The 17,628-nt window shown below is 41.0% G+C and overlaps 1 long non-coding RNA gene across 2 annotated transcripts; it reads right to left on the reverse strand.

The window, feature by feature from the left end:
- Positions 1 to 1,673: 1,673 nt before the first annotated feature.
- On the reverse strand, positions 1,674 to 17,564 carry LOC132144753 (uncharacterized). 2 transcript variants are annotated; one of them, XR_009434398.1, is made up of 4 exons: positions 17,466 to 17,564; positions 4,722 to 4,868; positions 3,556 to 3,739; positions 1,674 to 2,704 (listed from the first exon to the last, which is right to left on the reverse strand). It is a non-coding gene; the product is annotated as an uncharacterized LOC132144753 (long non-coding RNA). The 2 variants fall into 2 exon arrangements; XR_009434397.1 differs by having other exon boundaries at positions 4,704 to 4,868.
- Positions 17,565 to 17,628: the final 64 nt, after the last annotated feature.

The raw sequence follows: 17,628 nt of genomic DNA on the forward strand, positions 1-17,628 counted from the left end.
GGCAGCAGAAAGTGGGTCAAGCGATTGGCGAGGAGAGAGCGGAGAGGGCGTGGCTTGGGGAAAGGATCCCGTGGGCGAACTCCCACCCCTGGGAGGAGCCCTGAGCCCCGCTGCTGTTTCGGCCCCGTTCCCCGTCCTCCACCTTGGGGCTAGCTTCGTCGGAAGCCCTCCACGGGACCTAGGGAGAGGGACAGATTTGGAGAGAGAGGGGGGAAGGGAGGAGAGAGAGGGAGAGAGAGAAGCCGATGGCAAGGGTTCGCCGACCCCTGGACATGCCAACATTTGGTCTTCCGCCAGCTGGATGGCCTGGTTCAGCGACGTCGGGCGGTGGCACTGGACCCACTGCGCCGTCTTCCTCGGCAGCTTGGCCACGAACTGCTCCAGTACCACACGATCGATCACGTCCTCGACGTCGCTACTGTCGGCCATCAACCACTTGCGGCAGGAGTCCCGGAGCTGCTGTGCCATCACGAAGGGCCGGCCCGACTCTTCCAGGGTCAGGGTCCTGAACCTCTGGCGGTGTTGCTCCGGGGTCCGACCGACCCACTGGAGGATGGCACGCTTGAGGTCCTGGTAGTCCTCAGCACTGCACAAGGTCCCAGCGTGTCTCTCTCTCTCTCTCTCTCTGCGGTGTCCCAGCTTATATCCGGTCTCTCCACGCCAATTACTGCAATCAAACACACGTGTTCGTTATTTGCACTTGACCTACTTACGCCTCGCTCTGCTCCCTCGTCTCTCTCCCGTTGCAGATTCCGCCAAACCACGCCCCCCTCGCCACAGTATACTAATAGCACACTTGAATAAACTTATTTTTCGTAAGGGGCGTATCACGGACAGCGACACTGAACCGAGCTCTCTTCTGCGAAGTTCTCCTTGAAGTCCCTCATGCACCTGAATGAACAAATACAAATCACAGTTTAAACAAACAAAAAGATGTGAAAGAGCCCAATTCAGTACTCGCGGTGTTCTGGTGTTCAGGGCTCATGCAGAGAAAGACGTCTCAAAACACTTGAACACCGAATTTGGTTCTTTTTGCTCTTGTGCATACAAAATATGTCAAAATATCCACCTTGGAAACTGTTATTTCTTAAGTGAAAGTAAACCGTTGAGGAATAAAATGGCATGTGTATTATATTGGATGCGTTCACCGTCTCTTAAAGTGACCGTGCCTAATTTAGCTACTGGCTGCTGTAATGTTAGTCCAAGAAAATGAAAATGAAAATCACTCACTGCTCTTGACTGAATTACTTTGTAGTTTTAACAGTCAAACTAAAAATTATTCAGACACCAGATATAATTTTTTATATATATAGCAAAACTGTAATAATGTGAGATATGTTGAAGGTGTCTGAATAAATGTAGGTTTGATTGTATATTTAATTTTTACATTGAAGACTATCCAGTGCTATTTTACATTTAATTATTTGGTTTCTGTACCTTGACACCTACAAACTTGAAAAAACACTTAAACATTTTGTAAATAGCACAAATAAATACAAATAAACGAACATACAAATTAAACAATTTCAAACAGGGCCCACTGGTACAACCTTCACCGGGGCCAGTAATTTTTTCTCTTTTTTTTTTTTTTGATTTTTGATTTTTTTGATTATGTTTTTACCAGTTAACTCTGTAAAATAAAATAAAACAATTTATCCATTAAATGCTATTATTTTATTTTGTTTTGTTAGAGAGCCTTTTAGAAGGACAAACATACAGGTAGTGGAAGAATGAAATATAGACAGCAAACAAGCACTGACAAACAGCTAAAACCACTGAAGTCTTAAGCAGACCATGGAAGAGCAAATGTTGACACTCAAATATTTTATTAACATAATTATTCATACATTTTCTCACACCAAGGTTACTGTTTGTTAAAAATAACAGACTTCAATAAAAGTTCCCTGTGCATGGTTTTTTCTTTTGTCTATTTGAAAGCCTTTGTGTGATGTGTGCAGTCTGTCTGATGTAGACTGCAGTGTGTGTGTGTGTGTGTGTGTGTGTGTGTGTGTGTTGTTAATAATCATGCATTGTTCACATACAGTAAGTGTAACTGGTGATTCTGGTTGATTTGGGCTCTTTCCTCTTTTACACATCATCAATCACTCCACCCCCCCCCCCTAAAACACACACACAAACACACACACACACACACACACTTGACCATTCAGTCTATAAATAGAACTAGTGAGAATCATTAATACAGGACATTTCTCTTCCTTCCTCCCATCTGTCTTCTCTTTTTGCCTTCTCTCTTTTTCCCAATTGTTCTCTTTTCTTCCTCACCTTTCTTCCTGTTTCTATTTGTTACCGCTCTCCCTTCATCCCTCTATACTCCCAGCCCCATGGTTTATCAATCAATAACTGAGTATTATTGATCCGGATATTGTATAAAAATTCTCTCATGTGGGACGGTCCCGGTCATATCACAGCTTTGTGAAGTGGGGTCATAACTACAGCGTAACCCTGTCAACTCGACCCACAATGCTCTCTGTTGCTCAGCCACAGACAAAAAGTCAGAAAAACAAAAAACACATTTGAAGAGCATTATTGAGTGTTGTTCAGGTCAGAAGAGCTGGTGATTCCTCTAAAAGAGGAGAGCATGATGCTTTGGTAATTGATGAATGTTCGACGGTTGAGTCACATCCTCAGTAAGGCTTGTGCATCAGGATGCATCATTACAACTGCTCGGCACATCACATATCTTTTTATTTATTTATTTTTTTTATTTAACCTTTATTTACCCAGGTAAGCACATTGAGAACACTTTCTCATTTACAATGGCGACCTAGCCAAGATAAAAGCGTCGAGGTACAAAAGTTACACATGCAATTACAAGACAAAACAGATCAAACATCAGATCAAACAGACAAAGACTGCCATGGTATATTAAAATGTACAAACACATATATTAATGACTAAAGTGTGAGCTGGGATTAGCATGTACAATGGTCTGACAATGTGTTTGCTAATAATAATTTGAATGTGGATAACGGGACAATGGATTCAAGCTTCAGAGATTTTTGAAGTGTATTCCAGTCGTTAACAGCGGAGAACTGGAAAGAAAGACGACCAAAGGAGGTACGGGCTTTAGTAGCAGTCAAAGTGATATACCTGCTTGAACGAAGGTTCATAAAGGGGGTAGCTCTAGAGATTAGTGATCTTAGATAAGGTGGGGTTTTACACAGTAGGCATTTATAGATGAAATGATACCAATGTTTTTGACGTCGGGTCTGTAATGAAGGCCAGCCGATTAAACTATAGAGGTCGCAGTGGTGGGTATTATATGAAGCATTGGTGACAAAACGGATGGCAGTATGATATACAACATCTAGTTTACTAAGGAGAGAGTTTGAAGCAATTCTGTAAATAATATCACCGTAGTCAATAATTGAAAGGATGGTCATTTTCACGAGAGCGAGTTTTGCTGGAAAAGTAAGAGAGGCTTTATTATGGAATAAGAAGCCAATTCTGGATTTCATTTTAGTTTGGAGCTGATTAATGTGGGTCTGGAAAGAAAGAGAAGAATCTAACCAAACCCCTAGGTATTTGTACTTCACATATTCCCCTCAACGTAAGATGCACTTTTTACAGGTTAAGGATCAGAGAAAGGTGAGAAGATGTGAGCTCTTCATGAGACAGATGAGAGTTATTGTGTTCTGCCATCATTCAGATCTGCAGTGCACTTAACCGCAGTATCTGTAATTAGTCTTCTGTATAGGTCCCTTTGGATTAATGTCTGTTCAAAAACAAGTTAGCAAAGTCAAGGGAGATACTGTATTACACTAGATATATACATAATAATGAAAATTATTGTTAGGTGTTTCATTGTCTCAGCAAGTAACAAGGTATGATTTTTTTTTTTTTTTTTTTTTTTATGAAATAATTAATGTTGATTATTTACACCTTTCATATTATACTGTTCAAAAGTTTGGGGACAGTGTGATTTTTTTTACGCTTTTAAAAAAAGACTCTTTTATTTGCCAAGGCTGCATTTATTTGACCAAAAATACAACAAAAACAGTAGTATTGTGAAATATTATTACAATTTAAATAACTGTTTTGGCAATGTCATTTAATCCTGTGATGCAAAGCTGAATTTTCAGCATCATTACTCCAGTCTTCAGTGTCATATGATCCTTCAGAAATCATTTTAATATTCTGTTTACATTTGGTATATTTGGTGTTTAAGAAACATTTCCTACTGTTATCAATGTTAACAACAAGTTGTGCTGCTAATATTTTATTTTATTTCCAAACCTAAATCAAACCTTTTAAACTTAATATATAATTTGATAAACAGAAAGTTCAAAAGCTAGTTACTAAAACTGTACTAAAAATATTTCAAATTTAAAAAAGTCCTAAAATTGGTATGCAAAATACAGTTTCTTATGGTTTATTTTGTAGATTTGGGGGTTAAATATAATGTACTTTTATTATTATTATTGTTTCTGTTGTTGTTGCAACTTTGATTTTGGAGTAATAAACTAAAATATAACCCAGACATGTTTGTGTGAAATAGGGCTATATGCAGGGGAAAAACAAAAACAGCAACACATGCGCTGACTAAATAAATGTCCTTATTTTTATAATTTCTCTTCATTATCTTACATTTTGTAGTCATTTGTCCACATTATTATCAATACTGTACTCCTTATTGCACCCCTAACACCCGCACACACAAACACTGTTGTGTGGGACACCTGTGTGTTGTTGGCCACCTGAGGGGCTTTGATACACGCTGGGCTTTAATCTCCACACTGGGCTCTTGTGCCTTTGAAGTGCTAATCTGAGGCACCTTCCCTTCCTCCTCACAACATGGACACACATCCTTGGTCAGCCTGTGGTCAGGCCTGGCCTGTGCAAACCTAAATACATGCACAGAAAAATACAAAAACAAACACCACCTGTTATTGGAGCAGCAAGGAAAACACTTGTAGCACCTCTAGAGGGATGTCAGAGCCCCTCATGTCATTTATTTTCCTTCTGTTATCACTAAGAATGTAACATTGTGTTTTGAATAAGGCACCATAATGATACTATGTTTTTGGGCACTAAGGTTATACTGCAGTCTTATTTTAAGTATAACACACACATACACAAAGAAAAAAAAATCTAGAAACATTTTTCCCTGAGACGTTGCTAGTAAATTTCACAAAAATGATAGAGTCAGCAATATTACAATGAATTAAACTTTATTTTCTTAGTGCATCAAATTAACAGAAAATTAGAAATGTTGACAACTAACTGAATTATATTTACCCTTTTTATATAATATTTATATTTTATTTAATTTCAGCTTTATGTCAGTAACAAAATCATTTTTATATTTTTTATATATGTGCTGTCAAATCAATCACAATTAATCACATCCACAATAAAAGTTCTGTACTGTGTATATTTAAATGTATATATTACACACACACACACACACACACACACACACACACGACTTATAAGATGACTTATAAGAACATTTAAATGCACATCATTTAATAATAACTTTTTATTAAATCATATTCATTGTAATGTACTTCTTGTAATCTTAGGTTGTAAGTGGTTCTAAAAGTGCTTCATAGTGTTTTTGTACAAATGGAACAGGAATAAAAAATATTTCACTTTAGTAGCAGTGAATGTGCAGTCAAGAGAGATTACATGCTTAATAGAGCCGGCATGAGAAAAGAAGAGAGGCAGGCGTGGGAATGAGAGAGCAAGAGGATATTTATAGTAACGTATATGAGGAAATCAAGGATGGAAAAGTAGACATTTCATAGATAGATGACTCTATGTTTTGTTCTTTCTCTCTTTCCATCCCTCCCTCTTTGTTCTCACCAGCCTCTCTGCAGATGAAATAAGAAGAGGAACATGCAAGGTGGTTGTCACAGGCCTTTTCTTAGCCCTGGAGGACTGGTGCGGTTGCTATAGAAACTAGGTCAGGGCTGCCGCATCCAGGGAGGCAGAATGTGTGAGTGAGTGTGTGTCAGGTGTATGAAGATGTGCTGATGAAAAGAGGGGTCGAGGTAAAGCGGAAGGAAGACTGACAAGGATGAGAGATGAAAAAGCAGGTTCCTGCACCATCATTCAGCTAAACTCAGCCTGTGTGTTTACATGAAATCACAAAACAGGCATTAAAGCTCAACTGTTCATATCATAAAGTACTTTAATAATAATAATAATATAAACTAATATTTTAATAAGTATATTTTATATGCACAAAAATAACTTTAAATAAAAAAAACTGGTCAGTCTGTGCACAAGTGATCAGGATTTATTTCTTTTATTATTATATTTTAGATTTGTACTTTTTATGTATTTTAAACACTCCACTAGGTGGTGACAAGTGATGGTCTTCATGAGTGAATCATTGAAACATTCATTTCACCCACTGAAAAACACACATTAATCCAGATAAGAAACAAATGAGAGTATTTGTAAGTGAGTCATTGAATGATTCACTCAACTGATTTAAAAACACTGATTCATTAAAAAACTAAACAGTTACTGTGTGTTGCCAGAATAACAATATTGTGTTTAAAATGTCAGTTTCTCAGTTTAAATTTTACATTACTATTAATTTAATTTAATTAGTGTATTTCTTTTTTGTCTATTACAAGCCAGCAGAGAAAGAGTCACTCTTTTTTTTCTTTAAAAGCACAAGACCACTCATTTATAGACCTGATTGCGTAAATAAAACCCAACCTTACCTTAACTCTAAACAATAAATACAGAAAGTAGCTGATCATTGTATAATAATGAAATATAACATTTTAGCTGATTTGCTTTTCATGTATTTCTACATCTCCAATATTTTTGATATTCCACATTATTAAATGTGCAGTGTCTGACTGACATTTCTGTTCACAAATAAACTCTCAGTTTATCAAAACTGGTAAACATTTACATTTAAAGCTTTTAGCAGATGCTCTTATCCAGACCAACTAACAAAACGTAATGTGAATGAGCTAAACTCCGCCTTAATGGATGTGTGTGTTCAGAGACAGAGTCAAACATCTGAGATATGGTTTGTGTCAGGATGTATATTGCTGATGGCAGATGTGAAACGGATTAACCAAAGGCCTCCAAAACATCTAACATCAATGTCACTGCCGGAGACTCTCTGTCTACATGACAAGCTGAGAAGAACTGCCTTTGTGTCCTTGGATCACACTGACACAAATGTTAACAGAGGAGCAAACTGTTTGGACTAAAGACCTTTTATCTCAGGTTTCTCTGTTGTTTTCTGTCGGCAGAAATAGACTGATACTTTGTGAGTCATTGAGATTTTTCTTGTTAACTATGGAAAAGCCTCAGAAAAACCTCAGGCCATTAACCCCAGTGACTCAGACGTCAGGTCTTCTCTTAGATACCATGAGAGATGCTCAATACTGGTTAACTCTGTGTTAAGTCTGAATGTCAGCATGGACTCTCAAAGTTTGCTCGTCAGTGTGAATCAGGTCATGGGTTTTGGCATACAGTACAGACCAAAAGTTTGGACACACCTTCTCATTCAAAGAGTTTTCTTTATTTTCATGACTATGAAAATTGTAGAGTCACACTGAAGGCATCAAGGGCTATTTGACCAAGAAGGAGAGTGATGGGGTGCTGCACCAGATGACCTGGCCTCCACAGTCACCGGACCTGAATCCAATCGAGATGGTTTAGGGGTGAGCTGGACCGCAGACAGAAGGCAAAAGGGCCAACAAGTGCTAAGCATCTCTCGGGGAACTCCTTCAAGACTGTTGGAAGACCATTTCAGGTGACTACCTCTTGAAGCTCATCAAGAGAATGCCAAGAGTGTGCAAAGCAGTAATCAAAGCAAAAGGTTGCTACTTTGAAGAACCTAGAATATGACATATTTTCAGTTGTTTCACACTTTTTTGTTATGTATATAATTCCATATATAATTCCACATGTGTTAATTCATAGTTTTGATGCCTTCAGTGTGAATCTACAATTTTCATAGTCATGAAAATAAAGAAAACTCTTTGAATGAGAAGGTGTGTCCAGACTTTTGGTCTGTACTGTATATGACAGCTTACAGGTTGTAGCCATCCACCTCACACAGTGAACTTCATTAATCTCTCTAGCCAGAGCCGAGAAGGATGTGTTTGCATGGAGCATCAGGAAATTAAACCTGAGATGTGCTGTTGTGGTCTACAACTCAGGAATACATTCAGTGATTCTGTACAGTGTATTATTTCTAAATATAAGTTCAATCTTTAGTGTAGCATTATATTTTAAACAGTTATGCACTTGAACAATTTAATCCTAATCAGTGGTGACTATTATATAGGAATGCACTATTTTTTTTATTCTGGAAGACACCGATAAGTCGATAATTATTCTCATATTATGGCTGATTATTATTTTACCTAAATAAATTAAATGAAGAATAAAATCACTAAAAATAAAATCAGTTGCTTTAAATTCAACTAGTTTTTATTTGTTTATTTCAAATTATTCAATATTATTAGTGTTGTTAAATATTAACCTTCAATGATAATTTGATTGTGGCAAATACAATCTAATTGTAAAAATAGAAGAAATTTGTAAATATCTATTACTGGGCAAATTTTTATGTTCCCAAGGTTCTCAGAAGTGGAAGCTATGTAGTTTGGTAAACTGGTGAACTAATGGCAGAAAACTACAACAAATGCAATGTTTATGATCGATTTCACACTCATAACAAAAGCAAGGTCCACAACATTTTTTCTATGAATTCCCAAAAGAGGGGGAAAAGTATTGTTGCTCAAAAATATCTAGGTTACGTATGTAACCCTTGTTCCCTGAAGGAAAAAAAGAGACTGACGAATGGGGTCTTGCCTGAGAGCCCAATCACCTTAGAGTGGAAAAAAAAATGAGCCAATGGTAACAGTGTACCTTGGTCTGCGATCGCGAGCTCCCCGCCACTGTGTGGGTATACAAGGAGCAACGCAAGCAACTCGCATTCAAGTCTTTCGCTGAGGAGCTGAGCCAAGTGACCTGGCCATTCAGCGGAACAGCGATGAGGCAAAGAGACGTAACATTGAACGTGACAGACTGAAAGGGAACATCTAGGTTACATATGTAACCCTCGTTCCCTGAAGGAGGGAACAGAGACATGAACGCTTCGTCAACTGAAAATGCCTGCAGGTCCCTGATCCTCTTAACTGAAGCCAAAGCCATCAGTAGCGCAGTTTTCAATGATAAAAACTTTGGCTTTACTGAGAGCAAGGGTTCAAAGGGAGCCCTCTGCAGTGCGAAAAGAACCACTGTGAGGTCCCAAGAGGGAACGTGATGAGGGTGAGGCAGATTGAGCCTCCTGGCCCCTCTCAGGAACCTGATGACCAGATCATGCTTCCCAAGAGACTTACCATCAACAGGGTTATGGTGAGCTGAAATGGCGGCCACATAGACCTTCAGGGTGGAAGGAGACAGCCTTCGTTCCAACTCCTCCTGAAGAAAGGAAAGCACTGACCCGATCGGGCATCTCCAGGGGTCTTCACGACGTGAAGAACACCAAGTGATGAAGAGGTTCCACTTCAAAGCATAGGCGTGTCGGGTAGATAAGGCTCTAGCCGAAGTGATGGTAACTACCAACTGAGGTGGCAAGATACCAAAACCTTCCGTGACCTGTCCAGAACCCACACATCTAGGTTCCAAAGATCAGGACGCGGGTGCCAGAGGGTGCCCCGTCTCTGAGAAAGAAGGTCCTTCCTCAGAGGAATTGGCCAGGGAGGGGCTGTCACAAAGAGTACAAGTTCAGGGAACCAGGTCCGGCCGGGCCAATAAGGTGCAACAATGAGGACCTGCTCCTCGTCCTCCCTGATCTTGCACAACGTCTGTGCAAAAAGGCTAACTGGGGGAAACACATACTTGCGCAGCCCCAGCAGCCAGCTGTGCGCCAGAGCATCCATGCCAAAGGTCCGAAGTATCTCCGAAGCGTTCCCAAATCAGCTGAACTGACTGGGTGTGGAGTCTCCATTCCCCGGGGCATGACTGCTGACGTGAAAGCTTGTTGGTTGCACGATTGAGCCTGTCCAGGATGTGAATGGCACGAAGCGACCTCAGATGCTTCTGACTCCACAAGAGGAGATGGTGAGTTGCGACATGTGACGGGAGCGTTGACCGTCCTGATGGTGGATGTACACTATGGTCGCAGTGTTGTACGTACAGACCAGAACATCCTTGTCCATTAGCAGAGCCATGAAGCAGTGAAGAACAAGCCGTACTGCTAGCACCTCGAGGCAAATGATATGCCACTGAAGTCGTGGTCCTGTCCAGGAGCCTGACGCAGCATACCCATTGCACATGGCACCCCAGAGAACATGTCTGGACACTGGTTCTAGGGGAACGCCAGCCCGTAGAAACGAGAGGTCCAACCACGAGGTGAAGGTTCAGGGGCAGGCTGGAGGGACGGTCACTCAGCATGCCCTGTTGCCATGCCATATTCTGTGGATGACATATGGCCCAGGAGCCTCTGAAATAGTTTCAGTGGAACCGCTCTCTTGCCCTTGAATTGACTTAGGCAATTCAGCAGTGAATGCGCACGCTCGTTCATAAGCTCCGCAAACATGGCGACCGAGTCTATTTCCATACCGACAAAAGAGATCCTCTGCTCTGGGGAGAGTTTGCTCTTTTCCCAGTTTACCAGAAGACCCAGACGGGCAAGGTGTCTTAGCACCAGATCCCTGTGCTCGCATAACCACGCACAAGAGTGAGCTAGAGGTAGTTGAGGTTATGGACACCTCGTTCCATGAGAGCAGCCAGAGGCTGGGGAGCTCTAGCCAGGCTCCCAGAAACCGATCCAGCAGGGTCAAGGGAACTACAGACGTACCCACAGTGGGGCAGCAGGGTGGAACAGATGGCCCCCGGGATGGGAGGCATAGCGTCCCGAGAGCTGGCAAAGAGGGCGTGAGAAGGCAATCCGTTCTCAAGCCGGCTCTGCATGGAAACTGGCAAGGGGAGAGTGGAACAAGAGCGCTGAGGAAGCACGTCGCTAACTGTTGTCTGCGGCCTCTTGGGACCTGGAGGTAGAGGAAACAGCTCTTAATGAAGGTTTGGGTATCAGTGGCTGTGGGGCCAGTGGCGGAATAAAATGAAAATGAGAACAAAGGATCCACACCCGGCCCTCCTCCAGGGGAAGGAGTGGTCATTTTACCATCTCTCGAAGAGCTGACATCCCCAACAGGAATGCCGCTTTGCAGGTTTGGGGGCAGAGACGGGCTGCGCCGCCCATCTCCTCACTGCAGCCGAGGTGGAGGCTGCTGTTGTGGCTGAGCAGGAGTCGAGGAGACCGGGGGGGGCCCTTGGCAACGAGCAGACTGAGCCAGCGGCAGTGTGGAGGCAGCAGTGGGCCACCGGGGCAGAATATGCTTGATGGCCGCAGACTGCTTCTGGGTGGCAGAGAACTGCTGGGCAAAATACTCCACCGTGTTGCTGGAGATGCCAGCCTGGGAGACCGGGGAGTTGAGGAGCTGAGTCCATTTAGACTCCCTCATGTCTGCCAAATTTAGCCATAGGTGGCGCTCCTGGACCACCAAAGTGGACATCACCTGACCCAAGGAGCATGCAGCGACCTTCCTTCCACCTCCTGCAAAACCTCTGGGTCAGCACTGCCCCCGTGCAGCTTCTTGAGCACCTTGCCCTGGTAGACCTGATGTGTGGCAATGGCGTGCAGGGCAGAAGCGGCCTGACCCGCAGCTCTGTAAGCCTTGGCCACAAGCATGGATGAGAACTTACAGGCTTTGGAGGGAAGCTTGGGACCACCATGCCATGTGGAGGCGTCCTGAGGACTTAATTAACTGCATTGCAACAGAATGCTCCACTGGGGGTACCCCAGCATTACCCTTTGGCTGCTCCGCCATCGAGGGCAATGAAGGCAGAGGAAGAAGCAGAACGGTTTCAGGCAGTTAAAGGTGCCTTCCATGAACTGGTCACTTCCTGGAGCACCTCCGGGAAGAAAGGAACTGGAGGTGGGGCACTGATGATCAGCGCGTGCAGCCCCCAGGAACCTATCATCCAACCTAGAGCACTCGGGACAGGGTGGAGGATTCCACATGCTCTCATCTGCCTGGGAAAGCATGGCCATCAGACTCGGGCAACGCTGGCGCTCCCGAGGGAGGCAACGTGGCCGAATCCTCATTTCCATAGGACTCAAGCCTGCTTTGTGATGCAGCGATCGACATTTGGTCTTTCTCCTGAGCCCCGACTTTGTTGCCAGGATCCTGATGAGAGGGTCCAGAAAACTCATCCGGAAACTCAACCAGCTGCGGCGTTTGTGGAGGGGGTGTGGCCTGTGGAGGCTGGCTCATCGGGGAAGCCCACACAATAATCCTCAGATCACCCTGGCCATCAGCCAAAGTAGCCCTCTTACAAAAAGAGGAGCTAGATCGGGGTGTGGCAGAGGGGACTCTATGCCTTTTAAGGTAATCAAGTCTCGTTAACGCCGGGATGGTCATGTTCTCGCAATGAGAACATGAGTCATCCACGAACGCAGTCTCAGCTGGCCATCGTGGCCATCACGAGGAGCCATATATCGACCGCACCAAGAAACACAGGGGTGTAATGACATCTTTAAAAAGACACAAACACAACCCCAAAAGTCTTTTAGAAAGCTCTTTCAGAGGTGCTGAAGCGCTCAGGGGAACGCAGGAGCTGAAGGCAGGAAGCTCTTGACGAACCACTGAATCATGCCGTCACACCAACACCAGCTGACTCGCAGCCAGCAGAAGAAGTGCTCGGCTACGAGGCGAAAGTTTGAATGTGAGTTGCTTGCGCTGCTCCTTATATACCCACACAGCAGGCCAGAGTTCGCGATGCAAATCCCGCAGACCAAGGTACACTGTGTACCATTGGCTCGTTTTGTTACCACTCGAAGGTGATTGGGCTCTCGGGCCAGACCCCATTCTTCAGTCTCTTTCTGACGTAACGTTGAACGTGACAATGATAAAATACATTGATAAAAATAAAGATTTTTCATCATTTAGATTAGAAAATTAGAAAATTAGAAACACTGAGCATCGTTAACTAGTTTTGTGTAATTTAAGACCAAGGTAAAAAAACACAAAGTATTACAAATGTATATAATTTTTAACCATCATCATGTAGACTCATCTTCTGAGCTAAACTTTATGTCACAGGATAAACAAAATGGCAAATCGTGACTTCAGCAAAGAGGGTCAGAGGCAGACATTTGCCCTAATTTGATTAAAAGGCCTCTGATATAAAAAGGAAATACAGCGTCTCTCTCCTTTAAAGGTCAGGATGTGTGGGGAAGGGGAATTGAGGTCAGATAATTCTGCGACAGCACCACACTAGCCTGATTGGATGCTCTGTGGCTACATGATACCTTTCCCATTGATCCAGCGTGCGTCACCTCTCTGTAAATGCACATGCCCTCCCTTCTTTGCTTAATTATTACCACTGTTGATTAGCTGGCTACAAAAAAGATTCCAGCTCTGCAAACTCTAATTAATTTGTTTTCCCTACAATGGTGGGCTGTCGGCAGAGAAATGGAGGTAGAGGGGGTGGGGAGGGTGCCCTTTGAAACAAGCGGAAAGGTCGTTTAAACTGTTAAACTGTTGTTCTCCATCATGCCAAAAAATGGATGAAGATTAAATGGGACTGTGTGTGTAAAAACAAAGCTGAGGTGGCAATGTGCTATAGGTTTGGGAATGATGTATTATCAGTTGTTTATATTACGGTGTTTATGGCATTTCCATGAATAGAAGCACCTTGGGACACTGGGATGGGCTCATCAGAACTACAATAAGAGGGTTTCCAAAAAGAGGGTTTTGCAGTAATGCCATAGAAGAACCATTATCATTTCCTTAAAGCACCTTTCAGTAAGTATTTTTAAAAGAACCATTTAAAAAAATAAATAAAAAATTCTTAATAATCTAAAAAAACCTTTTCCCCCTATTAAGGACCTTTTGTATCTGTTTGATGCAAGGATGGAGATTGCAGTTGACCAGGCCGTGGAGGCTAAAGGTCAAGTTTGAGACCCTCAAGAGCATTTCGATTTTATTGCCATTAACTTTGATTATATTAAACTTAATGCTGGAAGAGCAAATAAACAGATGCGTACCTCAATACCAAGACAGTTCTTCTGGCATCCCTCCACAATTTCATCTCATGCGTTATTTCTGTCCGCTCGTTAATAATTTCATTTATTAAATAATTTGGCAGGACTTTAGTTCTCTAGTCAAGTCTCAAGCTCGAGCCCTCTTGAACAGCAAGCCAAATCTGTTTACAAACTGCACTGGCATCAAATTACTGATAGCATGGTTTTAGAAAGACTACATTACTTTCAACACTAGCCTAAAACAATATATAAATAGATATCTAGCTGGATAACGTTACACTAGTCTGTGTGGCCTACCCATTTGAAAAAAAGTATTCTCGAAAAATCCATAAAGGAAGAACTGAACATCACAGTAAGAGTTCACAGTATCATATGTGGTCTCCTAATTCTGATCAAATTTAGGAATAGCATGTGTGCAGCAGTAGGGTGACTGGCAGGGCAAATCAACGCACTTCAAATTGACTGTGACAGAAGCCCACAGTGAGAACCAACTGTTAACCAAATGCTGCCCATCTCTGGGAAACTGCAAGAGACTGTAAACCAGATACCTGCTGTTTTCCTATCAGAACGACATTTCATACTGACACCTGCCAGTACAGTGCTGGACGCCATATTTCCTCATCTATGGAGGAGAGTCTGGAGTGGGAGGACACCAGGAGGGACGTGCATGACATGTCTGCTGATGTTCTTTTAGAGTGACCCAGAATATGCGTGAAGGTGAATACAGCAAATAATTATACCCTTTCTGATGTGATGCTAAATGGCCAAGGAGATCCAAAGGCAAAGTGATGAAAAAGAAGGACAGGACGAGACCATTTTAAAAAAGTAAGGGAAAAAAACAACAATAGAATGTTGTGTCTCAGAAGAAAACTATTTGCTAATCAAGTAATTGTTGAGTTGTCAATATTGTCATTAGAATTGAGCGTTGGGTATTGGATGTAAAAGAACACAAGGTCACCTGGTATTGTATTACAGTGTTTTCTCGATTGCTTTGGATCAATTCTTAATTGAGATTCAGATCTCTAAACAATTAGTTTCTTGTTCAAACCAGATTTGAATTTCTTAATGCATGGGTTTTGGCACATTTCTGCAAATGAGTAAGTACAACTGTCAACAATTTTGTACTTATACACATTTTGGTCAAAACTGACAAGTTACTTTGTGCTAAATTGGTAAATGTTGACTTTATAACTTGGACGTGCAATTTTTCCATTTACATGTAACACATTGCTACAAAAATAAACGAATTGTAAACATACACATGTGCATAAGTCTTTTTCTGTGTACTACTTGACTTTTCCAGTAAAACTTCACCTACTTTTAAAATCTGTATCTAAAGAAAAGATTTGGTCGAGTTACAATAGGCTATTTTGCAGACATGTAATTTAATTGTGATTGCACTTACAGTCTAGAAAATGTTAAGCTTTGGTGCATTTCTCAGATCAGAAATGAAGATCTTAAAACTTGTTCAACCTCCACATCATCTAGTCACTTGTGCATATTATAAAAGCAGTTTCTCATTCTTTTGAACAAGTTGCAATTTCTTTTGAACATTCATGCAATTGATAATGCACATTTATCTGTGGTTTCCTACATTATCAGTTGCTAATGTCATGTTGCTCAAAATGTATTATATACAAATATAATATACAAAATGTATAACACAAGAGTTACACATTCTGAAAATTTACTTATTTTCATCTTTGTGCCCATATTTCTTTTTCCTTTTTTATATCACAATGACATTGTAAAGAGTTTTTTATTATTATAATTTTTTGGGCCAGACCACTAGTAAAAGTGTATCTGGGAAATCTATCCAGTCTTTATCAATCAATATCCCACTTACAGTAATGTGTAAATGTGTACTTTTGTATATATGGATACATAAGCATATGGCATACTGTTCAATACAGTAACTGTCATCCAAACTGTTGCCACAGTTTACATCAGAACATCTCTGCAGAATACACTGTTATATTGACAACATGACTAAGTAATTTGACTGTCTTATCCGTAAACTATGACACAAGCTCTTGTCATTCTGATGGCACTGACATGTTCATTGACACAGATATTTATTTCTGAGAGACGAACTAAAGATTTTGAGCAAGAGACTGGCTTTTGCAGGTAATCCATGGTGTTTTGCTATTTGTACGAGTTGTTTTGAGAAATACACTTACTGTTTTGCAAATCTCAAGGATGATTCGAGAAATGTACCAAAGCGACTGAGAAAAACTGTAAATGCCAAATGCTTGATCTATTTGTCATAAACTGTCAAGCATATTTTTTTTACACATTTCTATTAGACTTGACTTGTACTTGTAGACGATATATGACTTGTAAATTTACCATGAAATGAGGTGAATCTTGACTTTCACTATAATGAAGAGAATGTAGATCAATTATAAACCAGTTCAAGATGCATCTTGTGACCTTCAATTGGAAAGCATATAGACAGAGCACAACACAAGAGTTACACATTCTGACAACGGATGAACATCCAGGAAATGATCAGGATCAACAGTTGAGAGGAAGAATAGGAGTAACACGGTGGAAGGGTACAGACTCTACAGAGGCAAATCAGAGGAAAAGGCAGAAGAAGCCAAGGAGGAGCATATCAGATGAAATGAGGGCCACTATTGTGGACCATGTTGCCAATCATGGCTTACAATGGCTGAGGTGGGTTTCCTGTGTTTGCCTTTCTAATTTTGTATCTAATTTCATATTTATTTTTCTTTTCTATATTACAATGAGAGTGTACTGTGAATCCTATCCAGTCTCTTTCAATCAATACCCCACATATAATAGTGTGTAAATTTGTACTTTTGAAATGAAAATATTCAGAAGTAGTGCAGCTTTCTGCATTTTACTGTAACTGTCATCCAAACTGTTGCTTGTTTACATCAGCTAATACTAACATAGTGCATTGTTATATTGACAACATGACTAAGACTAAGACTTTTGACTATCTTGTTTGTGAACAATGACACAAGGACTTTACATTCTGATTGCACTGATATTTTCATTGACAAAAATAAAGATTTTGAGTAAGTTACAGGCTTTTTGCAGGTAATCCATTATGTGGTGCTGCTTGTACGAATTGTTTTGAGAAATGCATATACTTCTTTGCAAATATTAGGGATGATTCGAGAAATGCACAAAAGCGACTGAGAAAGCAACTTAGAAAATATTGTAACAATAGTCTCCAGATGTAGCCTAAAACTCCATTCCATATCCAGCACAAACTTGATCAAATGTTTATGTAGATAGATAGATAGATAGATAGATAGATAGATAGATAGATAGATAGATAGATAGATAGATAGATAGATAGATAGATAGATAGATAGAAAGATAGATATTTCCACGTGTACACCTGGAATGCAAATTATTAAAGTACCTGTTCGAGTGAAGATAAACATGTACATTTGCTCTGTTGTCTGTTGGCACGCAGTGATGCCCGCAGCAAGGTGCAACAAGCTCTAGTTCGTAAGGTATGCGGCAACGAGCTGTTTTTTGACTGACAGTTGAGAGCATCCAATTATAAACGAATAATTGTTGAC

The sequence above is a fragment of the Carassius carassius genome, chromosome 8, assembly GCF_963082965.1.
Source record: "Carassius carassius chromosome 8, fCarCar2.1, whole genome shotgun sequence".
NCBI lineage: Eukaryota > Metazoa > Chordata > Actinopteri > Cypriniformes > Cyprinidae > Carassius > Carassius carassius.